The sequence below is a fragment of the Acanthopagrus latus genome, chromosome 17 (genome assembly GCF_904848185.1).
Source record: "Acanthopagrus latus isolate v.2019 chromosome 17, fAcaLat1.1, whole genome shotgun sequence".
Lineage (NCBI taxonomy): Eukaryota > Metazoa > Chordata > Actinopteri > Spariformes > Sparidae > Acanthopagrus > Acanthopagrus latus.
The window spans coordinates 8,671,307-8,685,705 of NC_051055.1; the positions used below are offsets into that span (position 1 = coordinate 8,671,307).

The following is a 14,399-nucleotide window of genomic DNA, read 5'->3' on the forward strand; positions in this document are numbered from 1 at the left end:
TATTAAATATAAGAAGTCATACTCAATGGCAATAAATTTACTTAAATACTAGAAGTACATGTAAAAGTAAAATGATACACATATTTACGTGTGTGCTGTTTATATGGTATATTATTGGTCAATCCTTTATAGGTTTCCATATTCATCATTTTCTTTTTGATTATCGAAATGAATGCATGTTTTTTTTTTTTTTTTCCATCCTTTTCCTGAAAAATTAATTCAATTTAAAATGCTCAAGTATCAAAACTACAAGTAAATCATACATTTCTGATCTTTGGAATCTTTTTTTTATTTATTTAGTTTTTAATCTGACTTACGAAGAAAAAAAAAAAGAAAAATCAAGTATCAGTTGCTTTGGCAAAAAATTACAACATTTGGCTCCAAAAGTGTAAGTGCAAGTACCTCAAAATTGGATATAAGTACAGTATTTGAGTAAATGCGCTTTGTTACATCCGCATGTACTATGAGCAGCGGTTCACACTAGATGTGTGGTGTGAACACAGCCCTCTCTAACTCAGACGTTTTCTGAACAATAAGCGGTCGACTCTCAGTTACCCCACTCGCCCCTGATTTCTGACAGTGATTCATCTCACTGGGATTCTTGCTGGTACACTGTGGGATGATTATCACCAACACATTCTTTCAGCCTGAATGCCCTCCACAACACCTCTGTAAAAAAAAAAAAAAAAAATCTGAGTTACGCATGAGGAGAAGCTGACAAAGAGAGCCAGACGGGAAGGAGAGGACGACAGAATTTAATAAAGTTCAACAAGGCAGAAAGGATTGCACAAGCAGTGAATAGCGATTCTGCTTTTTTTTCTTTTTTTTTTTCTCCTTTACAACTTCTGCCTACTTAAACACTTTTACACCCCCTCCTTTTATCTGCGTCTGCATTTACCCAGAGAGGGATAGCTGGACACAGAGGGAGACGCTCGTTCCTTTTTTTTCCTTTTTTTTTATGTGAATGTTGACCCAGGATGGCCACCATCTGTGCAAACTGTCTCCCTCTATGACTCTCCTGCATCTCCTGCCATAAATATCAGACGGTGCTTCACTTCTCAGATAATTCACGCGTCCCGATTTATCTCCCCTCTGCTCTGTTTTTTCGCCACTATTCGTTCTCATGTTGACGCCGGCAGAAGTGGCGTGTCATTTTCAGCAAACAAGTGATTTCTGCCTAACATCATCTCACATCCTGGTGTCCCATTTCTTGTGGCATCCGATGCTTTTCTTTTCTCTCTTTTTTTTTTGCTTTTCTTATTCCTCGTCATAAAGAAAAAAAAAAACCTCCTCAGACTTTCCAGAAACCCAGCCTACACTTATCTCTCGCTCGGTACTTTTTTTTTTTCTTTTTTCTACCCGGTCACTGAAAAGCCTTCCACTAAGCTCAAACACACGAGGGGAGTGGTGAAAATGGGGGTAGATGACATTGTTTCAGTGATACGGATGCGCGGCTTAAAGACAAAAGTGCTGGTTGAATGTTGTCATGTCAATAAGCCATCAGTCGCGCCGCTAACAATAAGTTAATGATTCCCCAGCAGTAATACATTTATGAATAGAGAAGTGTCTTCTTCAGCCCAGCGGGTGTGCCCATTAAAACGGAGCATGAACAAAATAATTGTGATTTGCAGATAAAATCCACTTTAGAATGGGATTCCGACTGAGGAATTGTTGAAAGAGCTGTAATTTTCCACTAAAACCTGACACACACTCTCAGGAGCCCTGCTAATCAACCTCGAGCGTGTGTGTGCCACTTGTGTGTGTGTGTGTGTGTGAGAGAGAGAGAGAGAAAGAGGGTGGGTATCTGTTTTGAAGTCTTTGTGTTATATACACATTAATGATAGCAAATACATTTAGCGAGGAAGTGTTACTCTGTTTATAGTGCTTTTCTGTGACCTTTTCTCTTAAATGAATATCTGTGTTTGGGTTCTGTAACACACAATTCAACACGTAGTAAGTAGGTGGGGGAGGAGGCGGGGTGGTGCGGTCTCCTTAAGAAGTGTTTTGTTTTATGTTTTTTCTTTTGTTTGTTTTTGTTTTTTTCTGAAGTAACAATGGAAATTTGTGTGATTTTTTTTCTTTTCTCTTTTAAATGTTGGACTTGAAGTCTTCTGTACTGCAGTGTGTTAGTCCCGCAGGAACACCGCTGTCCAGTAAAGTCATTATAACTTCTGAATACCCTTTGAAGAAGTAAATATGTGAATAGATTGTTTGGGAAAAGGCTCCTGGTTCGCATCCAGACCAGTGGCTTACAGAATGTGTCTAAGGATCATTAGATCATTGTTGGGTTCAGACACAAGAGAAAGTGTAATTCTTCTACACACACATCTGCTGCCGCTTCCTGTTATCTTTCCATTTTCTTTGCATTGGCGCCTTTTGACCTCTAAAAAGTCACACTTGGTAAAAACTGGTGAGAAGTCGTAGACAGACAAGGAGTGTGACTTGTGACAGGGAGTCACAAGCACACTTCTTTGTATTATGAAATTCTTCCAAGAATGCAGAAAGATGATTGGTCAGCCACATTTTGGCTAGCCTTTCTTTAAGTGTGTTTCCTCCCACACATTTGTATGCACATTTTCACTTTGTGAGTCACTTATGGTGTGATTTCCCCCTAAATTCAAACTGAAAACCCTGACATACAGACAAAAGAAAAACTAAACTCTGCAGCAGGCCCAGGTTTGGAGAGGTGACCATGACTACCCAACAGAACAGAGCAGTTGTGGGTAATTTAGTCTCAGAGAAACAGAAACCTGCAGCTGATAACGCATTAAACATCAGATTAAAAAGGAACTAATACTCTTAGTAGTGTTTGAGAAGAGTATGTTGCACTTTTACTTGAGTATTATTTTATTAAACGTAGTTTCACTTAGTGATGTAACTGTACTCGTTCTTGAGAACAGACTTTTTCAGAACTACTTCCACCCTGCCAAATATTTTTTTGTTTGTCTGTTTGTTTGTTTTTTTTATTGCTTGACTGGTGCATTTTTGTTGTTCACGTCACCTTGTTGTTTCTTCCTCTTCTGCCATGGTTTAATGGCATCTGACTGGATTTATAGCACCTACAACCTACAACAGTTTATGTTGAAGCCCTCTTGTGTTCTCATAATATTAACGGATGAACATTTACCTTAATCCTCTTTTTCTTTGGCCAGTGTTATGCCAGTACTGTCACTGCGTTTGAGTCTTTGACTCTAGGCAAGACTGTAACTCCGATCTATAAAAGACAAGAGATGTGAGATGTCTTCAGATGAAATATTGTTTCGTACACTTTCTATGAAACTGCATGAATTGCCTGCAGCTTTATTTCCAACTATCTCACTGTGAATCCACTATCAAAAAGTCTCTTCAGCCAGTCAGGTGTTGAGATAAAGTGGTCGAAATCTTAAAAATAAAGCCTTCACTGGAAGCCAACAAAAAGCTTCATCAACACGTTGTTAATGCTTCATACATCTGATTACTAACTAGCTAGTAAGTCAAACTGACCTGCTGCAGAGAGAATGCCATGCCTCCTGCTCAGACCTGCATGCCTCTAAGTAAGCAGCCCAGTCTTCCAAATGGGGAGTTAGCCATTGTTTTGGTGCTTTGGCCAAGTAATAAAACGTCTAGACACCAACTAACATGAATTTCCCCGAAGAATTAGTGTCATCAGTGTGAGAGCCCGGCCCTGCACTCTGGGGTGCAGTTTGACATACTGTCTTTTAAATCAATGCTCACCTCTCCACTCTTCCTTTAATTGAACTTTGCGGCCTCCTGTCAGGACCTTTTGTCGAAAGACAACAGACGAGTCCTCCACTGGAACCGAGCTGAATCAAACTTTTCAAACTCCTCTCCTCTGTCACTGGTCGGCATCTAGAAAGTCTGGGTTCTGACAATTCTGCAGAGAACAGTTTTCTCACAAATGAATGCATCCTGTTCCTTTGCAGCTTTAGTCTTCTTATTAGCAAAAAAAAAAAAACCTTTAGATTTTCTTTAGATTTAGCTTTAAGTTTTAAGATTGATCTTCAATCTGACCTTGTTTTTCTCCGAATTATGTCGTTGCAGCACAAAACAAACAGCATTCACATCCACCCGTGTCTGTGGCAACTAATTACTTGAAGAGAATGTTGATGTCTCATAAATGGAAACAGCTCAAAGTGAACGCCAGCTCCCCAAAGAGCGAAAACAGCAGCCTCTACATGTAGCAGCAGAGGCATGCAAGGTGATTCAGAAATGGTACTTTTTTATTAACTTTTTTTTTTTCCCTCTCTCTCCCTTTTTACTTTCAAGAATTGGCACTTTGGAGAGAAGTCCGTGCGAATCGTCTCCATCTATCATGCCGGCTGGGTTTCCACAGCGGCGTTATTGATGTAGTAAATTAGAGGAGGCGCACATCAGGTAGCTGACGGATCGGAGGCATCAACAGCAAACTTATAATCGCAGCTGTGCTCACAGTGGGTGAGTTTCTCTCTATTCTCCTTTTACGTGCATACTTCTCATTTACTTCTGCCTCTACACTCTGTAATTCCCATCTCCTTTCCATTTTATGTACATCTAAAAAAGTATGCCCCACTTTATTGGGTGTGTATTTCCTCCTTTGTACCTGAAAGCATGCGTTTGTTGGCCGTATATATTTTCATGTTTTATGGGGCGCTCCAAGTGATGAATTACGACTGCTCTTAATTTTCTGAATTCATCACGAGACAATTAAATTTGTTTTCTTCACGCCTTGCATCATGCTTTTATCTCATTCTTCACTAACTGATGATTGAATAAACTCAAAGGATGACACAATTGTTATACTGTCTTACTTTGTTAATGTTAGCAGGACCCTTGTGACTAGCTTCCTTTGTAGTGTCACACTGTATTCTAGGGTTAGACCTTGGTCCCCTTGAGGATTGTTTGAATTTATAAGAATGTATCAAATAACTATTTCTGAGTTTGTATTGTGACCTTATTAATGTGATAAATATTAACTTTCTGCATTAGATTTTTATATTATTGTCTTTGCTTAGTGCTACTTAGTGCACCTTTAAGATTGATTATTCTGCTCCTATATATATATATATATATATATATATATATATATATATATATATATATATATATATATATATATATATATATATATATATATATATAGATTTGTACAGGTGTTTTGGGGAAGAAATTTTACTCAGAAGAAAAAATCTTTATTGACTGTTTTTTTTTTTTGTTTTTTTTGAACACCTAAACAAATTCAATAAACAAACATTTAATGTTTTACGACTGAATACACAAACTGACCTTAAAGGACAACACAGTTTCACAGTGTTTTAATTTGTTTATATGTGGCGGACCCTGCCACCTGTATAGCTTCAAACAGTGTTCTGGGGGTCCGTATTTTCCTCTGAGAACAGCTTGTTTATTCAGATAAGGTTCTGAATTTTTTTTTTTGTATTATTACCTTATTAATCTGTAAGTTTGTGTTTGAATTTCTTCTCCAAAAACTACAATGTGCCCCTTTAAATACAGTTTTTTTGAGAAAAGGTGAAACTTTGTTCCATGGGAAAATGAGTTAAAGAAAAACAGAAATCCTGCCTCTCTGCATGTCAACACTTGTCCTTCCTTTCCTGCAGTGAAAACCCTCGTAGACTCTCCACTTTTATGAATTTCCCCCTAAAACCTCGGCTCAGGAATGCCATGTTTGTTATCGCCCTGTCTGTTTTCTGTACGTGAGCACTGAGAAAGAATCACTGCTGTCAAATCCAAATCTGCCATCCGCCATAACAGATTATGATTCATATGTTGTGAATTCAGTACGGTACAAGGTCTTTCATTCACACTTTTGGATGTTTTAAAAAAAAAGTTTCTGAAGGGTACTGAAGCACAGAAAAGTGAGCACCGTCTGCATACAACACACTAGTGAATGGACGTGAAAAGTTGAATAAAGGTGTTTTGCTGTTTATTATATTACACTATGCAATGTAATTTGCTCAAAAACAAGAGCGCAGGCTTTGAACCAGCTGCATCAGTGAGAGACTTGTATGTCAGAGGGCTGGATCCTCTAAATGGCATGGCAAACTGCCCCGGTTACCATGGCTATGAGAGGGTTTGAGAGCACATTAATCACAAGGATTTAGGTTTCTTTCTCTTTTATTTTTTTTCCTCCAAAAAAGACACAGAACCGCTCAGTCGTCCTTTATGAAGCTGATTTACGGCGTTCAATATCAGTGCGTGTAGATCATGGGAAATGAGCGTGAGGGGTAAGAGTTTATGAGCGAGGGAAGAGAGCAGCGTGCAGTCTGTGTCAGCAGACTGCTTTTGTTCCTGAGTGTGTTTTTGTAGGAAACGGCAAAGTTAGCGAGGGACAGGAATTTATGTTAATTAATTGTGCCGTTTGGATTGTATTTTTTATTTTTTATTTTTATACATTTCCTACATTTGTCCACATGAAAGGTTTTGCGCTGTGACATGAGTGGATATTAACGTGTGAACAGGGGCTCCAGAGCTGCAGGTTTTATAGCTTAATGAAGATTAAATGTCTCGGAAAAGCTTTGGCATCAAAAAGGTGTATTAATTTGCTACAATGGCCACATTTGGCGCTCAACCAGCCCCTTGTTAATTGTGCAATCTGGAAGCGGTGGATGATGTCTGACGTGGCTGCGCCCAGCTTGCCTTGAGTAAATGGAGCTCACACATTTTACCTATGACAGACAGGCGGCTGATAAAAATGAGATCATGCATAAAGAAGTATCAGTCTCCCCACTGGTGCTACTTTTTTCAGCGGTGATCTTCTCCCTCTCCGTCTTTGGTCAGAGGCGGCAGATTGATGACGCCGTGACAGAGTGACATTGCGTTCTGGGAACCCAGGACCGTGGCCATAAATCCACAGCAATTCAGCTTTACAATGGCCTACTGTCTAGCCATCAGAGGGTAGGAGGTTGTTACTGCATCACCGTAGTGAGCTGCTAGGGTACGACCATTATGCCTCCTTCAGGGAGCAAATTAAGACACCGGGGGGAAAGTGGCGAGGACGGTAATGAGTTATGAAAACCTAATAGAATAAAGAAGAGGAAGAGGAGACGTAAAAACTTCTATGGGGAGTGGAAATTTCCCATGCTCTTTAGGCGGTAAAGTGCTATGATTCTTTTCAGGAAGATCTGTCAAATCAGAGCCTCGTCTGTATTAGAAAGCAAATAAAACACATGAACAAATAAACACTCCAAGTTTCTTATTGACCTTGGAGAACCAGCTGTGTTGTGAGTGCAGCTCAACTTGGCTGTCCGCGCCCTCACTCCAGACCTCCCTCCCTCCCTCCCTCCCTCCCCTTCTGAGCGAGCGAGAGTGTGTGCCCGGGTGCGTTTGTGTGTGCACGCGAGAGCAGAATAGAGCTCTTGAGCATGAGTGTGTTTTTTTTTTTTTTTTTAATTTCAAATCGCATCCATTTGTGTGCGCCTTTGTGCGTGTGTACAATGAATGTCTGCGGCTGTGCTATTTGATTGGTTGAAAACAAGCTCCAAACTTATTGATAATTCCCATAAGTCCCAGCTGGCCATTTTGCAGTCTCGGAGATACAGAGCCGGAGAGAGAGGTCAGATGTGTTGGGCTGTTCTCTCCCTGGGCTTTATGTAGAGAACACAATGAGAGTCGCAGTGTCCTACAGTAACACAAGTTTTGGTGGCACTGAATTGAATATACGTTTTTAAAAGATATATTAAGTACAGTTTCAGTTCATACCTGGTAAAGCAAAATAAAACAGGATTAGTCTCCAGAGAGAAAGTGAAAGTGTGTGCTGTTTTGCACTTACAGTGGCAATGGTGACTTGTAGAGGAAGGTTGCAGTCTGAAGTAGCCCTTAATACAGTCTACAAACAGAGATGCAGGTGCAGGCATACTGCTGCACTAAGAATTTATTTGACTGCATGTGTCTGCAAATACACTTAAACAACTATGTCCAAGTGAGATTATTATGATGCATTGTATTAGCAGGATTGTGGTACATGCGTAACAAGAGTGCATGGTAGTGCTAAGAATACTCAAACAAATAATGTGTGGATACTATTTTCTCTATTCTCTGTTGTCTATGTAGTTGCTTAAAGGTTTGGTTAAGTGCACATATTGAGAGTGTATTTGCACTATATACTGTTTGCCAAGACCTGCATGTGAACAAAATAAGATATGATACAATGTTTATATTAAAGTCTAATGTAAAAGTTGTTTTAAAGCTGTTTTAAGCTCTCATACATATGACTTAAAGGGGCAATATATAAGATGAATGAAATAGAAAAGAACAACAAATGCATCATGAAATTCAGTTATCTACTGAAGTTAGCATGTTAGCCAGAGCTAGCAGTGTGAATGCCAACAGAACTATTAGTCCAGACCGCTAACTGCTCGACATGCTGCCCCTTATTTGTTTTGACTGTGAATTTGTGCTCATGGGTGCGCTGATTTGTGTGCATCATGCAATAAATTTAAACATTTAAGGGGCCATAAGACAATTTACAGTGCAGAAAAGCAAATTTAAAAAAAAATGTAGAACAACTTATCTTAGATGTTTTATTCATTTATTTATTCATCTTTGTCTGTCTTTGCTTTTCTGCTTCTGAAATTTAAACAGACAATGACAGTGATAATGACACATGCAGTTCAATTCAGTGAAGGTAAACAGAACTGTATTTATGGTGCTTTGGAATATTTAAGCTCAACTAAGTTGTTCCAATGAAACTTTGCTGACTGCGTATTTCCAGTATAACAACAACACAATTCCTGGAACATAGCTGCTATTATTACCTCCGCCAAGGAGGTAATGTTTTCACCCATGTCTGTTTGTTTGTTTGTTGGTTCGTTGGGTTGTCAGCGGGATTACACAAAAAACTACTGAACAGATTTCCTTGAAACTTGATAGATGGATGGGTCTCGGTGTGGAGAGGCCCTGGTAAAAGGATCCAGGAAATGTTTCTCACTCTTTTTTACATTGCTGGTTTTTCAACCTTCTCTCAGGGAGTAATGCATGGATCCAGATGAAATACATCTGGTGTATTTTGTTGGTTGATATCTATGATTTAGTATAACAGAACACTGTTAGGCTTTGGTTGGAGCTATGCGCTTCACTGAGCGCCATTCCAGCTTTTCATGCAATTTACCTCCGCTGTGTTTGCACAGAAATAACCTCTGCGAGCAAACCCAAAATGGTCTGCATGGCAAAATACCACAAGAGGTAAGTGAGACATTATGTGTGTGCGTGTGTGTATGGGTGAGTGTGTGTACGTGTGATTTGGGTAAACCGACCCTTTAAAACACGCATAGTACTGTAAAAGCAATAAATTCCACCTATGTTGATAGCTGACCAACATTTTCCCCCTCATGAATAAATGGGCACAATCATTGAGTGGAAAATATTTTTACTCCAGCATTTGATCACCACAAAGTCTCTTGGTGATTTTGGCTCGGTAATGGGTGCCATACCTCGGCTACCAGCACCCAAAGCCTCTCCTTTACCAAACCCCCCCCACACACACACACCCTCTCTGAGCTGGAGCTGGATGCAGCCCTACAGTGTGTCCTCCTCCTCCTGTGTGATCAGGCCTGCAGCACTTGTCATCTCCCTGGTGGCAGCTTAGATTCTCCAATTTTTGGGTTAATTAATCAAAAATGATTTCTTTTCTCATTAGCCATGCAGTTGGTTTGCAATCTGCGCAATCGATGTTTTACAGATGTTTCCCTGGGTTTTGTTTTTCGAGACGGCGCTGATTTTTATTGGGTATAGATTTAAGAGGGTGCTGAGGGATTGTGAGTTAACTCAGCCGCACACAATCAACACGCACGCAGCCACAGAGACACACTAAATGCATATTCTACATAGTCACGTGCACACACACACAAAAAAAAACGCCAGCATTAATACAGTAAAAGAAAAACACCCCAACTTGGCTCGCTCGAACTTCCTCTCGGCACCTGAAGTTTTAGCGAGAATACCGCGTTGGATGCAATCCGTTCGTCTAACCGATGCGGACAGCACTTCTGCTCCCTTTCTCCATTTTGGTTCGCCTATATCGAGTCAATCGTTGCCAAACCCAGGGGGTTGAGCCACACACACACTCTCTCTCTCTCTGGGTAGCACTCTTTAATCACATAACAGCTTCTGGTTCTAGTTCCTGTTGGTTGTAAACAAATGTAATGTTGCATTTCCTGCAGTCTAGACATAACAACAAAACCTGGCAGAACCAGAGAGGGGAGCGATTGCGGTTGCTAAGGAGTGGCTGGCACAAGTCGGCAGCGAGCCGGGGTCTGAGGTATAGACGCAGGAGCGGTGAGACACATGCAGCCGAGGCATCGTCCGTCTTCTTTCGTGTCATGTTGAGCCTCGAGGAGGGTCTCGTATCTTAGGTAAAAGTTGGTAGGTGTGTCACTGGGTGAAAATGATTCCCTTTTATTTGTCTGCTTGTGTTCAAGATGCACTTGTGCCTCCCTTTAGTGAACAAAAGTGTTCAAAAACTCTTCAGACATTCAGATTCTGAGCATTTTTCCCCCATTTCGTGTATTTCTCTATTGATTAATTCCTTCATGTAAACTTTTTCTTTTTTTTTTTTTTAAACCTGGAATGTGCCCTTAATGCCATCTGCTGCACAGTTGTTCCAGTATATGTTCGTAAGCGGGCATGTGTGTGTCTGTGTGTTTGTGTGTGTGTGTGTGTGTGTGTGTGTGTGTGTGTGTGTGTGTGTGTGTGTGTGTGTGTGTGTGTGTGTGTGTGTGTGCCTGCACGTGTGTACACCAGTCCCCACCCACCGTTCCACTCAACTACACAGGAAAAAGAAGATGAAGCAGAGGAGCAAAGGAGCCCAAACAGAAATTATTATTGATTTAATCACATAATCAGCCGCAAACACTTCAGGCCAAGATAGCAAATCCATAATAGCCTCCCCACATAACCACCCTCACAAATTTACCATCAAAGCCCTCCGCGCACACACTGCAAACACGGGGAACCAGGGGTCACCTTCAGTCGCCGGGCAAAATATTGACGTTCCTAATGCTTCTATATGTTTTTGAGTTAAGCGTTATCAATCACCGATAAGGGCCCCCGATGTCCCTAAAACATAACTCCTATAGCAGTGGGATTACAGCATCGCTTTTCTTGTCATAATCTAAGCATATCTTTTCAGACAAAAGCAGGGGATGGTAAAATCAATGTTGTCAGAGGCAGACATTTCCCACCGCGGCTGCTCCAGTCTGTCTTTAGATGAGATACAGGAGCAGCGTTCTAACCTTTGAGACATCGAGATCGCTCTTTGTGACTGTGTCGGCGCTCAAAATGATTTTAATTAATAGAAGTTCGTGTGTCATTCTCTTAAAAAAAAAACCTTCCTGCTTACACACAGCTCTCACCTTTAAATCAGCTTTGCCCTCATGTTTACTGACATTATACTCCAACAATGAAGCATGTAATTATTTCATTACAGCACAATAATAAATTGCCTCTCGGTGATTGAATGGATTCCATTGCTAAAGTCAAAAACAAAAAAGGCCAAAAATTGAAAGTCTTTGTCTTCTTTGTTTCGCTAAATTGTTGAATTACACAAAATATTTTTTTTTTTCACAGATGCAAGTGTTGTTGGCATCAATAAAGACACAATGGATTGACAATTTGACATCAATAAGCCGAGTTCTGTTTTTCATGAAAGAGGATGAGACACTTCAAAATAATTCCCTCTTTTTTCCACTGTTGTTTGCAAAAAAATTCATTTAAAGCACGTGAAGATTGATTTTTTACCTTGAGAGCAGCTGCAAGGCCTCTGTACATGGAAGAGCGAGACAGGCAGCGGGGAATCACTCCTCCAGCCTGTGTGGCGGTCTGACATGATCCTCGTGTTTGCTGACATTCCACAACCTTTGAATAGATTGTGTTGACGGCTGTGCAACCTTGGTGCGATTTAGCCTCCGAGGGGCGACGACCGGTGTCTTGGGGGCTTCCGGTGTAGCCAGCAGCTAGCCGGATAATGGATGCCCGATTCAAGACTTCCCTTCACTGTGTGCCTGTTATTAACAGTCAAGTTAGCAACTTGAGACATCGGATAACATTTGGCTAAATTTTATCAGCAGATATGAATGGAGATTTTTTTTTTTTTTATATATATATAAAAGGTAATTAAAAACTTAATTGTGACCGGACAATAGCCGATGGGTTAGAAGTTTGTAATTTGGCCAAAGCATTACACCTTTAATGCTCTCCACTTGGCCTGTTGGCCTGCATGCAACCAAAACCAGCTCGAACATGATTGGCCAGCATTACAACACACTGCAAACAGAAACCAGAACACTTCTGATACCTAAATGTTGTCCCTTACTGATAGAATTCTAATGCCTACATCTTTTTTGTGTTAGAGGTTAATGGTTGTTTGAATAGACAGTGTACTCTCAATGTACTGTATCTGTGGCGGTTCAGCAGGATTTGATGAAGGTGTTTTTTTATAGTACAAGGCTGCTGATATACTGTGCAAGTACCAGCTCATTTGTACAATCAAAACCATATTAGATTCCTTTAAATTCACAAGATATAGGAGTTTTTGATACAGTGTTTTATCATTACAGCATTCCACCATTATTTATATATTCAGAAATGGACAAAGAAAAAGACTTTACTGGCTATCTTTTGTATGCTTTTCATTAATGAATGAATGAATGAATGAATGAATAATGTGTATTTGTAAAGCCAAGCCTGTATGTAGCATGTAGCATAAACTGATGCCACAGACTATGCTAATTTTCAATGGTCGTCCCAAGATGGGCCTTTAAAAATACATAAAACATAAAACTCAGCAGTAAATACCCCCATAAAAACAATACAAACAAAAAACCTCAACAATAAATGTGTACAAGAAAATATTTGACCATGATACTATACAGTGAATCACCGTGAATCAAAGGTCATTCATGATGGACCCCTCTTCAGAAACTCGAGTTGGAGGCCGGAATCAAAATCGCTCACTGTACCTATGTACGAGGTAGTCATTGGAAACAGGGCAGCATGTAATCCATTACTTATTATACTTATTTTTACCTCATTGATATCATCCTCATCGTTTATCGTTCCATCACAACTTCATGGTTAAAACCCCTTTGTAAGAATGTGAAACTCACGCAGTATTCTTAATTGTTGTCTAGTGAAATTAATTAAAAGAGTGCTAGAAGAATATTTAGGATTAAATGCAAAATTTTTGTTAATATCCTGTAAATGTGTTGAAGAAGGAAACGGGAGCATACCACACTAACTGCTGATATTTAAGAAGAGCCCATTACCGACCACAAATATTTGCCTAGCTCTGCTGTTCAACACCGGCAGAAAAGATGATTTGTCTAATTTTCTGTGGCTATAAAACGATGATTTGGAATCAGTTTCCAACACTCCCCTAATATCCATCTCTCCAGCGATCTATCCATTCAGTTGCCTATCCTTGTCCATCTAGCCCGGGGCTATGGAAGCCTAATTGTTTACCAAAGGGTTGCGGCTCATTTGCTCCTGGAGATTGGGCCTAATTAACACTAACTTGTCTGAACACCGAGGAGCGCTGTCCACTCCACTTTAATCTAATCTGTACTCTTTCAAAAAATAATGAGATCATTTACACCTCATTAACGAGCAATGTAATGTCTGGGAATTAATCATAATGATTGCTTATCATTTCACTTTGCAATATTATCTCCTCTAATGAAACTGTTCACACAACTGCCAAGAGGGCCTTAATTGGTCGTGTGAAATCACAGAGCACCCGGCAGCTTGCCGCGACGTGTGTGAAGTTCTAATTTGCATAGGTGGGGGGTTGGGGGGGAGGATTTGGGCGGTGGGGGGGTTGGCATCACTTAGGAACACACATGCGATACACTCACACACACACACAAAGGTGCATAAAAATGTAGCGGGATGGTTCGAGAGAATGCATATGCAGGCAAAAATATGCACATTCCCCAGCAGCTCCGTCCAAGCGAATCATTTGTTGAATCGTTTCACTTTTTACAAAAAAATAAAAATAAATCTCCGCCAGACTCAAGCTTCAAGTCATTTTCAAACATTCAGTTTCAAACTAAATGTTTGCACCTGGTGTCTACTGCCCCTCTCTTTGGCAAAGGATCCATGCCAGTGGTGGATGTGATTATCCAAGTGACATGGCCTCCACACTGATCCCAGCTTTGTGCCGCCACCGTGAAGCCGAGACATGAAGAACACCTATCCAATATTCCGCTTTTTGCATTGTAACCTCTTATAGCCTACTGTATATCCGCCGGGCCGGTCATCCCCGGCGCTGGAGGGGAGGCTAAACAGCGCTAATAACAGTTAAAATATACCATCCCTCCCCCTGTGCGTGGACCACCTAAAGAGGCCATGCTTGACTGGAGGGAGGAGAGCACTGAGGCTGCTCCCTGCCCCGGCTCCCCAGGCTTAGG

General features: G+C 40.5%; 1 long non-coding RNA gene across 1 annotated transcript in view; it reads left to right on the forward strand.

The window, feature by feature from the left end:
* The window catches only part of LOC119006759, a 65,329-nt gene that overhangs the window by 18,816 nt on the left and 32,114 nt on the right, over positions 1-14,399 (forward strand). The window contains exon 3 of the long non-coding RNA XR_005070880.1: positions 4,267-4,434. This is a non-coding gene — a long non-coding RNA (uncharacterized LOC119006759). The remainder of the gene's footprint in view (positions 1-4,266; positions 4,435-14,399) is intronic.